Here is a 14,787-nt window from a genome sequence, read left to right as displayed (position 1 = left end):
TTTAGCTGAAGTCATATGCTTGGCAGCAGGAGGATTCCAGATCTTTTGATGAGTGGGAATAGGCACATTTATAAAGCAAACTTTAGTGTTCCATAAAACACTGGAGTAGCTTGCTAGGCAGCAAATGCAGCAGGAAATTCAAAGATGCCAAACTAAATATTGTACTTCATTGTTCATGTGTTTGCTTCCTGAACAGCCTTCTCCAACTTTGGGTTCCCAGATGTTGTACTACCAGCAGTGGTGCACTCCTTGTGGTGGTGTGACATTCACCAGGATGCGATGGGGTGGGACAAGTTGTTCCAGAGCCCCCAGGGTTTAGGTCAAATCTTTATTATTTAAATTGTAAAAGCAGATTAGTCCTATTTATTGAGTTTCTGCCTGTTCCCAACCCACCAGCCATTCTCTCTGCCTGCACAAAATCTCTATATTAATTCCCTAACACATATAGTCACAGGCTCTCCAGTAGTAAGACTGGGGGGAGGGCAGTATTGGACTAGGTGTACCATTAGACTGATTATGTATAAGGCAGCTTCCCATGCATGTTGTTACATTGTGCATACTGGCAGACTCCAAAACTGAGGGCAGTACCAATGCCAATGGAAAGAAAAGGAGACCAGAAGAGAGAGTTCTCTAGCAAAGCTCTCTCTGGGCTGCACGACTTGAGACTACCACTGGAAGTCAGATGATTGACTGCCTAGCTAGCTAGCTAGCTAGCTAGCTATATCATTCATCATGGCAAAAGTTTCTAGCTTAGCCTACCCCATAGCTTGTTTTCTATGGGTAGGGGATTTGTTTTTGTATGGAAGAACATTTGATCAAATGAGCACCCCCTGGCAAGGATACAGCCTAAATCAGCTCAATGAGAACTAGGTGTGTTGGTACACCTGACATAAGTTATGGAGTGCCATCTAAAGGCCAGGGGAATCAAGTCATAACTCACAGCTGTTTATCCTCACCTTCTCAATAATTTCCCCACATTTTGAGGCCAAAGGAGGTTGTTAAGAAAACAGAAGCCATTTCTTGTACATAACATATTCTCTACAATTGCATTCTTGCACCAAACCTATGAACTTTTGTTGAATTAGAAGAAGCCATTAAGACTATGAGCCAAGGAAGAAAGCTTTTCTTCCTGACCTTTTGGCAATCATTCCGGAACCTAAAACTTGCTATTTTAATTATCACTGTTCCTATCTCCTTAATTCGTGTAGCACTGAACTCTATGAAATAAAGAACACCCAGCCAAGAGGAGAGAGAGTTTTAGCTGACGTTCAGGGCATTTTTCTGAAATTCGGCTGCTGCCCTTGATGATGTGTGGCAGTTCGTGCCTTGGGTGGATTTAAGGTATTTGCTCGAGATAAATCCCGTTAATTGTCCTTATAATTTAATTAATTCTTCACCTTCATCCAGAAAGAACTCTTAAATTTTTACATTGCAGTTTTTTATTTCAAGTCACTAAGGGTTTTTTTTTTTTGCCCATTGCTATCTGAAGAGTCATGTTAACACAAGATGAGTCCTACTTCTGAACATCCACACACCCTTGTCCCTGCCTCTATTACTTCATCATTGCTGCGGTTGGTAACCTTAACTTTTATGTCACTTTCCCACATAAGCTTCCCAAAGCATTTCATCACAGCACAGAAACCACAGTACTTTTAACAATAAGACCTATCAAAGCATAATTACAATTGTAATCTACCATACGCTCATTCAAAGCATAATTAATAGAGCAATTCAGTCAAAGCGTAATTAATTACAGCATCTCCAAAATGACAAATCTACAATTTATTTCAATAATAAATGTAATTATAATAGTGTGTCATCATGCAATACCAGTTCCTAAAATTAACAATGTCAATTACCAATAATTCCATATCAATAATCACCATATATGGAGATGATCGTGTGATCCTGCCTGATTATTGCACATAAAGCAGTCCTGATAAGCAGAGGTGCTCTATTCCTGGAGAGGTCTTTTCCAGCCTCCCCACTTCACATCCTGAAACCACATCCTGACTGCTTTCTAGAGAGTCAGACTATTTCTCCATCCATCCAGCTCATTATTATCAACATTGACTGGCAACAGCTCTCCAGGTTTTCGGACAGGAGGTTTTATTTTGCAGCCTGACCTAGAGATGCCAGAAATTGAACTGGGATCTTCTGCATGCATTCTGCTGCTGAACTGCAACCCTTCCTGAATCTGACACACTAGACACCTGCTCTGTTCTGCACGCCCCTCTTCCACTCCCTTTTGCTGACATTTCAAACCAAGCAAGGCCCCAAATTCCTAAATGAACCCCTTTCCTCTCCTTTTTGTGCTGCAGTGTGAGCCTAACTGTTTCTTGATGGAATGTTTTCATGGCATATCAGTCTCAGTGTTCCCTGAATTAACTTGTTCACTGAAGGGTAGAAGATGCTTATCTGGCCCGACAGCTTCAGTGTCAGTGGGATTGTTGATAGTCCCGTGAAACTACGGTGGGCGGGTGGCGATCCTTATTTATGTGGAATGGAGACATATGGCCAGAATAATCTGCTCTCTTTCCTCGGTAATTAAAACATCTGTGAGCACAAAAAGACCAGAAGAAGACAAAAGCCCCTCGCAGTGCTAAATAATAAAGGAGCACAAAACATGTACAGAATTGTGGGGTTTTTTCTTCTGTAAGAGTGGCTGAATCTCCAAAGATCAGTCCTGGTAACTTTCATCTAATATATGCCAGCCAGGGTCAGTGCATATAACCTCCCCTGCTAGTGGCAGCTTCTCTGTGCTAATAGTCACCATGGCATATTGCCTGCCTTCTCATGCTAGATCAGCTGACTCGTATGCTTGAAGCAAAAGCTGAGGTTGTCTTTGCCACTGCTGGGCACCCATGCCGACATATGGTATGAGATTCCAAGCTCTGCTTGTGACTAGTGAATCGAAGGAGGCAGCTATTACAGGCACAGACCTTAGAAAACGTCAAGCACAAGCACGGTCATCATGTGTTAACATTATTGAAGTCTAGTATTTATTTAAGCACCAGCCTATCATAAAATTTGGGGAAGTGAAAAATCCCAGAGATTATTACAGTCCAATCTACGAAATTCAGGAGGTGCGAAGTAAGTTAATTCAGACCAAATAAATTCCTCCTGTGTCCCTAGTCAGGATTCAGGAGTTAAACCCTCACATTAATTCTGTGCTTTGCATATTTCTTAATCAATCATCCATTTCCTTACTAAAACAGCAGTACATTCCATAAAAAAGGCCTTTTTAGAATTAGCATTGAAAATCATTACTCTCTGGGAATCCATCCACAAACAACACATACCACTCAAACAATGGGCAATGTAGAGTGTTACTTCCCCCGCACCCCGCTTTCTTATTTTGGTATTTCCTACTCATTTGATGAAGAAATTGAGCATTTCCCCATCTATAATTGTTTATTTTAGCCTCTTTAACTAGCACTAAGTCCTCTAAGGATAAAAGGATGAAAGAGAATGTTTACTTGTCAAAAGGAGAACAAAACAAAATTAACCACCAGTCAAATATATTTGTGTTACAGACCATTAAAGTATTGGGCTTTGTCTGGCTCAAAGATTCAATTAAGCCCAATCCAGTTATAGGTGTAGCTCCTAATTAAAGTATTTGACATCTTCAAAGACATAAATATTTATGCGTGATAGCACCTTTATTTAACAGTAAACTAACTTACTCTAACAATGTTTTTTTTAAAAAAGGATCAGGCTCCACTGGGGAGCTCATTTACATTTATCCACACGAAAGGCTCCAGGTTTAGCAGGTGTTATTTGATGCCATATACAGAAAGGCACAGAGTCAATACATATCAACTCAAAAATAAGCCCCATTGTGTTCAACAGGACTTGTGTCCAGGTGTGCAGGGTTGCAACCAGAATCACCCACTTTTGTAGGCATAACAGACTGGTGATATTGCCCAGTTGGTTAGTGTGTGGTTCGATCCCCATAAAGGAAAGATGCATATTCCTGAATTGTAGGGGTTCAGACTAGATGATCCTTAGGGTCACTTCCAACTTTATGATTCCATGTGATATCCTGTTCTATGAGATGTTAATATCTCCATAAGACAGAAGCTGAAAACATCTCCTTGTAGAGGTACAATCAGCCTGTATTTTTTTGCATGGGCAGTTGCTACAATGGATTTGCTGGACTTCTTGGTACAATGTCTGGAGGCCCACAGATTTCCCATTCCTGGCATAGATGTGGAGCATTTTGTTTCCCCCCATCATGCTTGAGATTACTGCTAGGGAACTAGTCAGCACCTCCTGGCTCCTAATATCATTCCATCCCACAGGTGTCTTTGTGGTTGGGGTGAATTTAAAGAAGGGAGGAGTGGCAACATGGAGGGCTGGGGTTTCCCCAAATCTTGGTGGTCTTTGGGGCCTTTCATTAAGTTTCCTGAGTTCAGGAAATATTGGAAAATTGAGCAGAGGTGAGCTGCGGAGAACTTGCCCACCACTGTTCTGAAGTCTGTGCTGAGATAGTACAAAGCTTGCTAATCATGTTAGCCAACAGAGTTTTATACATTCAGATGAACTTTTCTGTTAACAAAATGCTTGCTTTATTTCTTTACGGGGCTCCATTGCTTACTGTATTCCAGCATCTTAAACCTATGCTTTGACTAGCTGTGGGAGGGTGGGGAGAAAAATACATACCCTCCAACTTTTCTCTGATGAAAATAGTAAAGGCAAAGGTAAAGAGACCCCTGACAGTTAAGTCCAGTCGTGAACGACTCTGGGGTTGCAACGCTCATCTCGCTTTACAGGCCAAGGGAGCCAGCATTTGTCCACTTCCACAGTTTTTCCATGTCATGTGGCCAGCATGACTAAGCCACTTCTGGCAGAGCCAGAGCAGGGTCTGCCTGGGGCACTTCTATTGGTTGCTGGCTTGGCTGCTGCCCCCGCTGATTGGCAGCCAAGCGTTGTCATTTCCCTGTGCCTGCCCCTTTCCCCCCTCCTCCTCACAGCCAGCAGCTCCCACCATCCCTTGCCAGGCCTTTCTTTGAGGGCAGACCCTGGCAAAATGCCCTGGCCGTTGGCAGAGGAAACACTTCTTGGTGGTTTTCCAATCCTTTCCCTCCCTCTTGCGACCTTCACTGGAGTTTGAAACCTCGCTTGCGCGCGCCATCTATTTCCATTGGCTCAGCTGGCTGGGAAGGCTGCCTCAGTATTTCAGGAATGCGGTAGTCATGGCAACGTTCCCCTCTCCCTTCGCGCTTCTCCTGAGCCCACGCTTTCTGTCTTACTCCAATTGCAAGCACAGCCTTGGTCAGCTGATCCATCGACTGCGGGCGGGGCGCACGGGAAAGCTTGTCCTTCACAGTTGGGGACAACCCCTCCTCAAACAACATTTGAATGGGTTCAGAGTCCAGATCCCACCCGAGCCGGTGGATCAACATCGCAAAGCGCGACCAGTAGTCTCTAACTGATTGGCTCCCCTGCTTGCACCCCATCAATTCCCGTCAAGTCACATTTTGCTCCACTTCACTGGAATACATTGCATCCATCGCCTGAAAAAAATTCCTAAGGTCCTTCAAGGCAACATTTTGCGTCACCATTAGGGGCCTGATCCATTCCCGGGCCCCATCCTGTAGATGCCCGACAATATAGGCCACCCTTTCCCCATCATCAGCAAAGTCATTATGCTGCAGTTCCAAAGCGTACTCTATTTCTGTTCGGAACGCGTTGTAGTCCTGGGGCTTCCCCCCAAACTTGTGTACCAGTCCCGGTACCTTCCTTGCGACGGGGGTGGGTCTGACCTGTGCATCCTGAGCCCGCCTTTCGTCCAGCCGCGCCGTCAGGAGAGCCACATGCTGTTCCAAATCTCGGTTCCTCTCCACCAGATTTTGCACTCCAGCTGCTTGCTCTGTTGCGCCGGCTTCTCCAGTTTGGTTCATTATGCTGCCTGCCTGTTGCTGTGCACAAGCAACGTCAGGGACTGACGAATTGCTGTAATGGTTATAGGGGTTGCTCGTGCATAAGTTGCCGCCACTCCTGGCTAGGTTGCCTGGTTAAACCTTTTCTGTCTGGACAGCCCTTTACTTTGTGGCTGTTTCAGTCGCTAGCAGAATCCGTCAGTGGGCGTTTCTTGAACCTCTTCCAGCAAAGAAGTTCTTTGAAGCCAAGTCTCCGCCTATTCTCCCTGCGTAGAAGTCTTCTGCGCAGGGTGGGTGTGGGCAGCGGAGGACCCGTGCTCTCCCTGCTGGTCTCCGGTGAGGAGTCCTGGAGCCCCCTCGCCGATTCCCCCATCTGCCCCCCTTTATCCCTGGTGTTACGCTGATTTCCTTCCCCAGCCGATGAGCTGCCTCTCTCTCTGCTGGGCCCTTCTCCAGCATCGTTTTGGAGCCTTGCCTCCGCCTCTAGCTCCGATGGCAGTTCCCTGACACTTCCTTATATAGGTCTGCCTTCAGATGTTTCCTAAAGAATGTATAGTTACTTATCTCCTTGGCTTGGGGTCGCATAATTCGATGCCGTCCAGCATTTATCCAATGAAAATAGGGACATATTAAGGAAAAGTGGGACATTCTGGGATCAAATCAGAAACCAGGATGGCTTCTGTAAATCTGGCACTGCCCCTGGAAAACAGGGACACTTGGAGGCTCTGGAAATATATAAATGGAAAAGCCTGCTGCATTAAAAAAGAGAAAAGCTTTCATGAAGAAAAATATACCCGAGCTTCTTTTATTTATTTAGGAATTGACATTTATTTTTCAAAACAGCAAATAATAACTTGAATCCCTGGATTGCAAGCAGGAAGGTCATAAATACTTCAGTACAAGTGGTGCCAGGTGAGCCTGTACATAGCTTTTCCATTTACCATTTTCCCTGCTGCCTCTCCCCTCCGCTCCATGAGTTTGCATGGTTGTTAAGAGAGAATCAAATCAAAGTCAACCACATCCCTCCCTCCGCATGCCATTAACATCTTAAGAAAGGTTAACAGAACAAGGTTGCATCTTTCCTTTTGCACATGCCTTCTTCATTAACAGCAAAGCTGGAGAGAGAGGTGTAAACATGGATCCACTACAGGGCAAACTGATTCTGATGCCTTGCTCTTTCCCTCTCCAACAGTTGTACATTTGAGAGACCCCTGTGGAGATGTTTCTCAGGCAGCAAAATGGGGAACCAGCCCAGCTTTTAACCTGAGAAAAGCATTTATAACATTTGTTAACGAGAAAGGGAAAGAGACAAAAAAAAAAGCAACAACCCTATATTCACACTGCAGGCCTTCGTAGCTGGTTAGTGTTAACATTGCTTCTGCAGGCATAAGGGGAATTGTAGTAAGTCTTCCAAGAACAGAGAGCTAGTTTCATCTTGTTTGACACATTGTTTCCTGATAAGAGCTTCTGGGAAAATACTTCAGTTTTCTTGTCAGACAGAGCACACTGAGTTGCCAAGAGAGACCCTGAACCCATAGGCTCCTGGCAAGAGAAAAAAAAATGGAATCTGAGCTGTAGAGGCAGAGGGATTGGTTACAAGATGGAGAGAGGGAGGGTAGTGGCAGGTCTGTGAAATGTGGGCAAATGTTGGCATGGATAGAAATCAAACGAGCCCTTTTGGCAATGCTTGACAAAGAAGGAAAGCTTAGGTTGAATTTTCTCCAGGATTCCTGGCTGCTCTTTTCTATGTGGGATCTTTCAGCATGAAGTTCTATTCTATCGATGACTACCTTGCTGCTCCTGAGACTGTCAACTCTTGAAATACCGCTGGGTGATCTGAAGGACATGAATGCAAGTTCTCATCCTGGTGACTGGAGGAGTGTGTGCCCTTGATGACAGCTGGTACAGAACTGTGGGGTGTGAGTGTGAATGTATACATTTCCTTGCATATTGTGGGGTGTGAGTGTGAATTTATACATTTCTTTGCATATTGCCATTTCATTAGAAAAATCAAAGTGGTTTGTAAGAAGAGTGTGTGTTTGTACGTATTACACCACATTAAACACTAAAATCACAGATCATCAACTATAGATGGTTTTCTTTTCAATTGTCTGCCAAGACCTGGTGCAAAGAAAGGTTTTCATCAGGATTGAGCCAAGGACACGAAAGGCTCAGTGTCAATGTCAAATAAGCCTCACCAACCCAGAGTGTATAGATAAATATAATTAATAGCATATAAAATGAGCATTGTTCTTCTTGCAATTTTGCTTCATCCCACCCACCACTCTTCGTTTGGGGAGTGTACTTAGGGCATGTGTGGCAGCTCCAGCATGGTAAACCATGGCTTGCAGCACCATACTTGCTGACCAGCACATTCTTAGCACATAAATCCATTACTACAAGTGGTGGGTGTGTGGCTGAGATAGCTTTTAAAAAGTGATTAGTCAAGTTCATGGAGGTCTGCCAATTATTGTCAGCTGTGTTAAAAGGAGGTTCACCTCTGATTATCAGATGCTGGGGGCAAGGAACCGAGGCTCTCTGCCTCTTGCTTAACTTATGGGATTCCCAGGAGTATTTACTTGACTAATCCTGGAAGCAGAATGTTGTACTAGAAGAACCTTTCATCTATTCTAGCACTGGCATGATTTGATGCTCTTATCTAACACAACATCTGATCCCGCCTCTTTGCCAGCAAAGACAACCCTCCCTTTGAAACCTTCCCTCCAACATGACTCACACTAGTCCGTCAGAAATCTTCAGGCTTGGAGGAAAGTCACAAACCAGCCCTTCTCCCAGGCTACATGGAAGAAAGAAATGCCCTTATGCAGCACTGCTTGCCTACTAGGGCAAGTAGCAAACTACTGCTGAGTCAATGCTACCAGCTTTTACTGCTGCTCTACCAGTAGTGGTTTGGGTCTGGATGACAGAACACCAGCAGATGGCCCCCTGCCCCTGCCCCTGATCATATAACAACAACATATATTCTGCTTTCCAGGACCTGTTGCTCATAGGTAAAGGTAAAGGGACTCCTGACCATTAGGTCCAGTCGTGACCGACTCTGGGGTTGCGCGCTCATCTCGCTCTATAGGCCGAGGGAGCCGGCGTTTGTCCACAGACAGCTTCTGGGTCATGTGGCCAGCATGACTAAGCCACTTCTGGTGAACCAGAGCAGCACACAGAAACTCCGTTTACCTTCCCGTCGGAGCGGTACCTATTTATCTACTTGCACTTTGATGTGCTTTCGAACTGCTAGGTTGGCAGGAGCAGGGACAGAGCAACGGGAGCTCTCCCCGTCACGGGAATTCAAACTGCCGACCTTCTGATCGGCAAGTCCTAGGCTCTGTGGTTTAACCCACAGCGCCACCCACGTCCCTAATGTTGCTCATAGGATGATACTAAAGAACAGAATAGAAAAAGTAGCAATGGGGGGGGGCATTAAAGTACATAGGGATGTGTGAGAGAGAGGGGGCTCTCCGTAAGATCAGTTGCCAAACATTTACCATTTGCTATGTCCTGCTATAATTTTTGGTTCTGCTTTTAAAAACAAAACAAAATCTCACTGAAAACTGGTAGTTTGAATTTATCCAGATTCCAAATCTCAGAAATGAATGCACATCTAGCCAACACAAACAGATCGAGTCCTGGATTACACAAACAGACATAGAGTCCTGTTTATTTCAGCAATGGTAACAGACTTCTGCCAAATGCCAGTACTGGATTAAAAGCAGCCCGCAGCTGTATATGATTCAGCACTTTGCATCATCAAGTCGGCTCTTTGATTTCAAAAATTAGGGCTAAGTCTATAGCTGCTATTCCACCTCCGCACATTCTGTAGCATTCATAAAATATAGTGGAAGAAAAGCACCAAACTGTGCTATGGGGCAATCTGCAGTCATTTAATGGGACTTCCTTTCCATTTCCATTGAAGATGTCCAACAGCAGTGCATGGTGCAGTTTGCATTTTCCCATTCATTGCTAAGTGGGAATCAAAATAATTTTACTACATATATTGTGTTGCTTTCATTTAAAACACTCCATTCTGCTGCAGGTATTCACAAATTGTCTTTAGCATGAGATGGCATAATTAGTTATGCTTGTTTATACGTAGAAAGGCTTCCCTTAAATTTATCTGAGAATTGGATCTGGCTGAATAGGCCACTACTTCGATCATTTTGGCCTAGGAGAAAATCTGTTTGTTCCCTCCTGAAACATTACAGTGTTCATTTTACAGTTTAACTGTTATTTTTTGCTGCTCTTATTATATGGAATCTAAAGCCAGATAAAGCTTTAAGCTAACTGGTTGCTTATTAATTAGGCGGGCATGTTTTATTGACGTTCCATCCTTGTTGTCTCCTAGGCTGCTAACAGTAGGGCTATTGTGACTCACAGCAGTGGCCAAATTTCAATCAGGGGTGTGGGGTGGGGAGGCACTGCTGCTGATGTCTCAATGCCCCCTGGCTCTTGAAAATTTATTGATCATGTTATTACCTTTCCTCTGGGAAACAAAAATAAAATGTTTAGAGTGGACTAGATGACCTCCCGGGATCCCTTCAAACTCTACAATTCTGTTCTTCCACGACTCTACGTCAGTTTCTCATCCTTTTATTCACAAGTCAATTCCATCCCATTTATGCATCAATCATCGGCCACTGTTGTTAATTAATTTATTTCACCCTAAAATATGCATTTAGCGCTCTCTCTCTCTCTCTCTCTCTCTCTGTGTGTGTGTGTGTGGTCCTGTAACTAACTCTCTCTGAAGGCAGCCCTGTTTAGGTAAGTTTTTAATGACTGATGTTTAATGTATTTTTAATCTTTTGTTGGAAGCCACCCAGAGTGGCTGGGGAAACCCAGCCAGATGGGCAGGGTATGTATAAATAAATAAATAAATATCTCTCTCTCTCTCTCTCTCTCTCTCTCTCTCTCTCTCTCTCTCTCTCTCTGTGTGTGTGTGTGTGTGTATTTCAAGGATAATAATACAAATATAGTCCAAGTAGTGAAAATCGGTTTCCGGTTCCTATCTTCCTTTATGGAGGCAGCCCCCACAACATAGCGGGGATCGAAGGCGGAGAAAAACAAGAATGATAGAGGGTAAATCATTCTTGGAAATTCCTCCCATGGAAGGGTGGAACGGGCTTCACACGCAGTCAGTCTTGGTACCTAGCTCTCGCTCCGGCATGGAATGCGGGGGGCAGGGAGGCACTGAATGTAAAAGCACTTCGCCTGGCGAAAACCCTCCTATGTCACCATTATGAAGCAGTGGTTCTCCAGTGTGGTGTAGTGGTTAAGAGCGGTAGTCTTGTAATCTGGGGAACCGGGTTCGAGTCTCCGCTCCTCCACATGCAGCTGCTGGGTGACCTTGGGCCAGTCACACTTCTTTGAAGTCTCTCAGCCCCACTCACTTCACAGAGTGTTTGTTGTGGGGGAGGAAGGGAAAGGAGATTGTGAGCCGCTTTGAGACTCCTGAAGGGGAGTGAAAGGCGGGATATCAAATCCAAACTCTTCTTCTTCTTCTTCTTCCTGTTAATTGGAATGTTAATTGGCTTTAAAGTCAGGCATGCTTTGAGAGAAGATGTAATCAGAACTGTGAAATTACCCAGCTGCATTGTTCTGACGTTTGGAAGTTAGGGTATTAATTTGGCCACCATCTCCAGATGCAAAATTTTAAAGATACAAAATGAGCTTGGATGGCAGTATGGAATAAAACTTGTGATTAAAAGAACATTTAGCTACGTGTGAGGTAAGAGATGGGGGGGCGCTCTAATGCTGAAATTGATTATCTTGGAAAATTAGATTGGATACCGTCTCAACCCCCCTTAAAAAAAACAGAGAAGAGATACAACTTAAGTGGACTTTGGCTCAAATGCAGTTGTAAAGTTGAAATGAATTTGGAGCCTTGGATGAGGGAGGCATGGAGACTTTGATGGTGATCAATTAAAATGAAAGTACTGGAAAGCTGGATCCCTCTTTCTTGGGCTGTGGAAATTTCTAGATGTTGACTGAGTAGCAAGAAAGAGTGGACTGTTGGAGTATGTTTTTGTCCAGAAACACCAAGCAAGGTGAGAGCATGATGGGATCTAATGAGAATTTTGAGAATTCTCCAGGATTATCGCCCCACCCCAGCTATGCTGAGAGACAAAAGCAATTGGAGGAATTTCAAGAATGGGACAGCAGACAAAAGCTAAGAACTTTATAATTGGACATATTCAAACTTACACACGCAGGCAGAGAAAAGGAAAATAATTAGAGCACCTCATTTGAAATCCTATGGAAAATTAGATAAGGTATTAACATGAATGATAATCACTAAAATGCAGCTGTTATATTAATGATTAATATACCAACTAAAATGTAATACTGAAACTAATATACCAACTGAAATGTCATAAAAAAATATGAGCCACAGCAATATAAGAACTGGACAAAAAACAATAATCCAGGAGTGCGGGAAACCACTTGGATGAATTTGGAAAGAATTTGAATTATTTTGATGTTAATCAAAATCTGTATAATTTGAAAAACTGTGGTAATATTAGAAAATTAATAAAAAATTATACAAAAAAGAGAATCAGGTTGATTCATTTAAAAATGCAGACCAAATGAAATCCCCAAGCATCTTCCAACTCCCGCCTGGACTGTGCACGGTGCACTGATCAGTAACTCAAAATGGGGTCTTTTCTTGGGTGGCACCCTGGCTATGAAACTCTACCTCCCATCATAAATATAGCTGGCATCTACATTGTATGGGTTACAGGGCTAGCTGAAGATGTATCTCATCCCCAAGGGATGTGTGGGCAATAAAAATGCACGACTGATGGCTTGGTATGGAATATGGAACAGACCCTCTAGTGCAGTGATGGCCATACTTGTCCCTCCAGCTGTTTTGGGACTACAGTTCCCATCATCCATGACCACTGGTCCTGTTAGCTAGGGATGATGGGAGTTGTAGTCCCAAAACAGCTAGAGAGCCAAGTTTGACTATCACTGCTCTAGTGGCACCAATCACCTGGTGGGTGGGGTACCCAGATTGATTCAGCAGAAAGCTCAATGAGCAGAGCAATATGAAAGCAGCTTTCTGTGCTTTAACATGCACACACACAGGCTTAAAAAAAAAATCACAATAATTTCCCCAACAGCTGTTTAAAACCAGATACATGTCTGAAACCTCCTCAGTGATCTCCGCACATCCTTCTGCATTTTTCATTTATCATCCCTGAGTAAATTCCTAGGAACCTCTGTTCTAATCAGATGTGCTGTCTCTCTCCAAATTACAATTTTTTAAAGCAAAGAGGGGAACTAAGTTTTTTGAGGTTGTTTTTTTTAAGCCCTTTATAAATTACCTACGAAGTTCCATAAACATCAGATTGCAGCTTTTGGGGAAGGTGGGGGTTTAATTGTAGCTTTAAATGTTTAATTCTGAGATAGGTTTGCAGCAGATACTCAAAGGGATGCTGATGGTGCTTTTGTGACACAGCTTCCTTCCTGTCAAATGGACAGCACTCACAGAAATAATAGCCCAGATTCCCCTAAAGAAATCTGCCTCAAATTGACGCTGAGCTGGTCTGGCATCTGAGAAAGAGCTAGGGAGTGCAGTATTAACCCACTAATTGCTCTGGGATGCATAGTTCACAGCCTGTGAAAGGAGGGACGTAAACAGAGGACTGTGGATAATACGAGAAGAATGGCCAACTTTGGCTACACATGGGAATGAAAAGCTTAGGCAAGGAATGGCTGCCATAACTGGTGTGGTTCAGGTTTCAGTGCACCCTAGAGCTGATCTTCCTGCTGGCCACGACTGGATCTCCTATATACCACCTTGTCATTTGGAGCATCCATGCAAGTTTCCATTGAAATGTAACACATTGGCAGGTGAATTGCAGTCCACAATGGAAACAGCATTCCATTTTGAAATGTGCTTTCTGACTATCTCTTACTGGAAAAATCAACTGCCCATTCACATTCCAGCTTGTTATATTTCTGTTGCCTTTCCTTTGCCATTATCATTTGTTGACTCTAGGCAAGGCCTTGGTACTTTGTGCACCTTTAGTTTCACTGGAACTTAACATTACCTTTTTATTTTTTATGTACACTTAAAGCTACATAGTGAGAGCCAGGATGGTGCCGTGGATAGCATGTTACTAATACTAGCACAAGGAAGACCAGGATTCAAATCCACATTAGCAATATATCTCCTTATGTGATCATGGGCCATCCACCATCTCTCAGGCAAACTTACCTCACATGGCTGTTGTAGAGATAAAAGGGTGTGTGTGTGTGTGTAACCAAATATGCAGACCTGAGGGCTGTGAAAGAAGAATAGAATAAGAATGTAATAGACTGCAAGAAATGAAGTTACAGGGAACCAGGCAGAGTGGCACCCGTCGTGTGGAACACCCTCCCATCAGATGTTAAGGAAATAAAAAGCTATTTGACTTTTAGAAGACATCTGTAGGCAGCCCTGTATAGGGATTTTTGTTTATTTATTTATTTTGATGCTTTCTAGTGTTTTTAATGTTTTGTTGGGAGCTGTCCAGAGTGGCTGGGGCAACACAGTCAGATGGGCGACATGAAAATGAAAATAATTTAAATATATTTAAAGTCCTTAAAGCAAGTGGATCCCTAAAGCTTTGTCCCTTTAACTAGAACTTAAGTGAGCTATCCTATAGCCAAGCACTCATAAGAAGTCTCTGCCACCTTCTCCAAACTCCTCATCAATACACTGAGAGTTGCTCAGCTGGCATGGAGAGTAAAATAGTTTACAGCATGCGAATTAGATCAATTAATTTCTAACACGAACCTAATGAGCGTTTTAGAAGAGGATTTAATGTCTCATTTACACCCTATAGCTATCTTGTTAAATGCCAATTAAGTATCTAAATATTTTTAGCAGCTTAATGAATTACAG

General features: G+C 43.4%; 1 long non-coding RNA gene across 1 annotated transcript in view; it reads left to right on the top strand.

The window, feature by feature from the left end:
* The window catches only part of LOC310848006, a 59,377-nt gene extending 48,366 nt beyond the window's left edge, over positions 1 to 11,011 (top strand). The window contains exon 3 of the long non-coding RNA XR_014566125.1: positions 10,852 to 11,011. This is a non-coding gene — a long non-coding RNA (uncharacterized lncRNA). The remainder of the gene's footprint in view (positions 1 to 10,851) is intronic.
* The last annotated feature ends 3,776 nt before the right edge of the window (positions 11,012 to 14,787 follow it).

The sequence above is a fragment of the Podarcis gaigeae genome, assembly GCF_964106915.1.
Source record: "Podarcis gaigeae genome assembly, chromosome: 6".
Classification (NCBI taxonomy): domain Eukaryota; kingdom Metazoa; phylum Chordata; class Lepidosauria; order Squamata; family Lacertidae; genus Podarcis; species Podarcis gaigeae.
Note: the sequence above shows the minus strand (reverse complement) of the source record. Positions and strands in the feature narration are given on the sequence as shown.